The sequence below is a fragment of the Acomys russatus genome, chromosome X (genome assembly GCF_903995435.1).
Source record: "Acomys russatus chromosome X, mAcoRus1.1, whole genome shotgun sequence".
NCBI lineage: Eukaryota > Metazoa > Chordata > Mammalia > Rodentia > Muridae > Acomys > Acomys russatus.
Genome location: NC_067169.1, coordinates 87,910,825 through 87,915,583, shown reverse-complemented (window position 1 = coordinate 87,915,583; position 4,759 = coordinate 87,910,825).

Sequence of the window (4,759 nt, the reverse complement as noted above, 5' to 3'; positions counted from 1 at the left end):
TATGAGGAATATTGGCATGCAGTTTTCTTTTGGTAATAGCTTCACTGTGTTAGAATTTTAATATTATGGTCCACTCTTACTATGAATTGTTCAGATCAAAGTTTTTTCATGGTTTTCTTTAACCTACACGTATGTTAGAATAGTGGTACTTAATATCAAAATAAACAAGATCTCTGAAGATATTGTATTACATTCTGTTTAAATCTTTTGATATTAGAGAACCCATCCAAGAGTTTTTAGCACCTTTAAAATGCATTGAGATTTGTCCTGAGGCTGAGAGTATGGTCTATCTTATTGAATGTAATATGTGACCTTGAAAATAATGTGCATTATACAATTAGTTGGCATAGTAATGTATAATAAATCAGTTGAATCGAAGTGGTTGGTAATGTAATCCATCATCTACATATTTGCATAGTTTTGTTTACTTATTTTACCTAGTTTTGAGACAGGATAATAAAATAGTAATAAAACCTCTATAAATTCTAAGAGTTTTTTTCCAGTCATTCCATCCTAATATACTAAAAAAAGAAGAGGAGATGATAGAAATGAACATTAAATCTAAGCCCGTAAGTTGACAGGGGAATGAGGAGAGTATAGAACTTCATTTAAGAAGCAGAAATACATTTCAGATTTAAAAGAAAACTTTCGACTTTAATTTTCAGCCTTCTAAAACTAACCCAGTTCCATGAGGACTTACAGAGACAGAAGCACCAAAGAAAGACTATGCCTGGACTGGACTGGACTTAGACCTTCTACATAATATGTAACTAATAGCCAGCTTGATCTTCATGTGGGTCCCTTAGTAATTTGAGCAGCTGTTGTCCATGACAGGGACTCTGTTGCTTGCTTTTTTATCACGTTCCCCTAATAGGCTTGTTTTTCCTGACCTAAGTGGATGAGGACAAGCTCAGTTTTAATGCAACTTGGTGTGCTTGGATGGATTGGTGGGGCTTCTCTTTTCTGAGGGGAAGGGGAAGGGGAAATCAGGAAGGGAGTGCAAGAGTGGGACCTGGAATAGAGGAAGGAGTGGGACCTAACTGGCGTGTAAAGTGAATATATAAATTAAAAATAAATTAAGGAAAGAAAATTTCTCTTTTTTCTGCTTCTGAAACAGAGAGTAACAATAATGCAACAGGGTAAACAAACATGTCTTGTCCCTGTCTCCTGCTAATTCTAATACTTTTCAATGCTTAGTATAGACATTTTTTGTTCAGGAAAATGGGCAAAGGAAATTTTTGACATAAAGGTAAACAAATATTTGGAGATCCAAAGTTAGAAGCTCAATTTTGTCTTGTGAATGGATTCACTACATTAATCCTTAACTATTATATCCGATGGCAAAAGATAGAGTCTTCACATCATTATACACAGTTAACACTAGAAATGAATTAACTTACAGATTTAGGATGTTACTTCATTACGAGGTAACTATATATGGATTTGATAACAAGCATAATATGTAACTTCAAGACCACATATTTGGTTTATTACTCATAACTGCACACAATCCTGAATAATTTCCCTTGTATGGGGTTTGGTATGGAGCTCATCTAATTTTTTTTTTCCTTGATTAGTGGGATTTATGGCAAATTGACAGTTACATCTGCTTTTAGGAAACATAAATAAAAGCTTGTTCTTTGCAGGCCTTAGAAGTTCATTAATACCAAGAGAATTCATTTCCTCCCGTCGTGCTCCGCTGCTGTCAGTGTCCGACCATGCAGCACCTCTGATGTGCCCATGCATGTCTGCCTCAGGTCCCACAGCAGTGTGTGCCTTTCCCCCTTTTTCAAGTAGGGCATATTTTCCCTGCAGAGTCAGCTGCGTTCCTCCCATTCCTCCTTCTCTTGGATTCTTTTTTTTTTGTTTTTGTTTTTGTTTTTTTTTATGTTTTTTTTATTAATTTATTCTTGTTACATCTCAATGTTTATCCCATCCCTTGTATCCTCCCATTCCTCCCCCCCCCCATTTTCCCATTATTCCCCTCCCCTATGACTGTTCCTTGGGGGGATTACCTCCCCCTGTATATTCTCAAATAAATATATTAAAAAAAGAAAAGAAAGTGGTCTGTGATCTCAAATTTCACAGTGACTATGTGGCATCTCTTTGGGACATATGCATAATTTTGGCAAATGTAATTTTATATAGCTAAACAAGACATCAAAAAGCCTTATAGACAGACTATTGAGAGTGGTCCATATCCCCACCCCTAATGGTCAGTTTGGACTCCAGCTTCCATTTTCTTGATAATGCTAAGAAAGGTAAATTTCGGCTTTGCCGCTCTTTAGGATTTAGAAAAGCATAAGAAGAGGGGGATACATAAAGATTCTCTTGAGATCCACTAAGAGAAAATTACTTCTTCCAGGTCAAAGAAATACCACAGGCCTTGATCTGAGATAGGACATTCCTTTCATTCATATATTTCCTCATTTAAGAGTTAATCGAATTGGGCCTATCAATCAGAAGGCCAAGAAACTTCTGCTGACCTCACTTCAAAAGATATGGTTGTTTTTTATTTACACTTCAAGTTCTTCCACCAAGCAATGGTCCAAATTTTCAGTTTGTAATCCTGATGTACTAAATGTTTATTTTATTTTAAGCTACCTCTATATATGGGTTTGGATATGTGCACATGAGTACTTGCATTTGTGGAGTCTCAGTTAGATCCTTTGGAACTGGAGTCAAACAGTTGTGAATATTCCAAAATGGGTGCTAAGAACTAAAATTATGTCTTCTGCAAGAGCCATCTCTCTTCTCCTGCCCTGTTGTTTCTCTATCAAATTGTAGTCTAATTTCCTTCGAGATAGTTTGATTCTGTTTATAATTGTTTTTATTAGTGAGACTAAGAACCCAAAAAGTAAACTATAATTTCTTGAGAATATTTCTTTTCCTAACTTTGGACCTAGAGATTTATCATATTGAAAGATGATGAAATAGCCTCAATAACATATAAGATTAAATTCCCTTTCATTTCTCAACTAATAGCCTAAATGAGAGGTAGTCTACAACTAGGTCTTTGATCACTTTCTCTACAGACATTTTCTGTGTTTTGACATGATTTCAGAGTATTAACAGCAAGAAGGCATGTAAAAAGAACATATAGAATATAAGTGCATTTCTTTAAACATTGGTTCAAAGTATTTGCACATTTTTTTCTTTTGGACCCAACACTTCTGTTTCTTGGACAAAACACTACAAAAATACTTCCAAAAGAAGAAACAAGATTCATGTTTGTTTTATTCCACCAGGTACAGGAACAGCCCAGATTTGCTGTGTAATAGCATAACACTCCTGACAGTAATGAAGATATTCTAGAGAGACAATTGTGCCTCTCCTTTTAGCTATCAGACTTTTGAAAAAAAATCACATAGTGGGAGAAGAAAAAGGCCTGGTATCCGAAGGGTAGCTTCTCTCTAGAAAAGACATTTTACATAATTCACATAACTTTTTAAGCCACCTTAGAGGAAAGATTTGAACTAAGACAATAATGACAGAGTCTATACCTTAATTAGGCCTGCTTAGTTATATCATACCTCATAGCTGCTTTTAAACATAAACATTAAGTCAGGACCTAAACTATGGACTTGGCAATCACTGGATATCTTTATTTGCTTTTCCTAAGAAAACACATTGATTAAATCCCCTTCATCTACTTTGGTAATGGGTGGCTAAGACTAGATTGTTAAGGTTACCAGGATATTCACTCTGACTCTAACAATGATGGTAACATTAGCATTAGGGTTTTCGACACTGTCAAGAAATAAGGCATCTACTTCTCATTGCATCTTAAACCAAAGCCAAATCTTCATCTCCCTCCCTCTTCTCCCCACTCATGAAGCTGTCTCTATTTCACTTAAATGACTATAATTGCCATTTTTGTGCAATGATGTTCACCCTTTCTAAATCTATCTGAACTCTGGCCAGCTGGTTCAACTCATCTCTTTCTGCTCAAGCTCCTCTTCAAGTTGACTGATTCAAACTGGCCTCTTTCTGCTTCTCAGTGAATTGCTCTGCCAGCACCTAATATTATTCAGGTAGTATAGTAGGTAAGCAAGTTTGCTAAATGCATAATTTAATTGAAATCCCAGTCAGCTTGCCGAGCAATCTTAGGATGCAGTGAAAGAAGAAAAAAGCAAAACCGACAAGGGTGCGAGTATGATTTGATGTGGTGCAAAAATAACAGAACTTATCTGTTTTGTTTACTGGTTTGTTGGTCAAGGATTGATCTAAAGCTGAGAAGAAGAGAATCAGCTTTAAAAAATATAGCTTTCCAAGAACTATGGAGATAAATTAATACAATTACTTAAAATTTGACCCCATGTTACTTTGCTAGCCACGCTTACATTAGATGTTAAAAATTAGCTTTCATGTCTCACTGTTTCCAGTCCGGAATGCAGGCTTCCCTTTGTGGTTCTGCCTTCTAGCTGAAGGTGGAGTTGTGAGTTTGAAATCATATACTTAAATGCTATTTTATTACAAAATACTGATTATGCTGGCCTATGTTGTTTTACTTTTCTCCACATAATTTATTTCAAATAACAGCATAGAATATTTTAAGATTAATTACACAAAAGTGATATAGTCAACTAAAATTTACATGAGATCTGTTTCCAGGAGCTGCTTAACTGAACCAGAGCTATTTTTTTCTCCTTATAAATTTGTATTCATTCTTCCAAAGAAATATCATATAGGAAATGTATCTCAGTGCAAACATATATAGAGCTGACATCCTGTGACTACTTGGATTTTGTTTCTACTA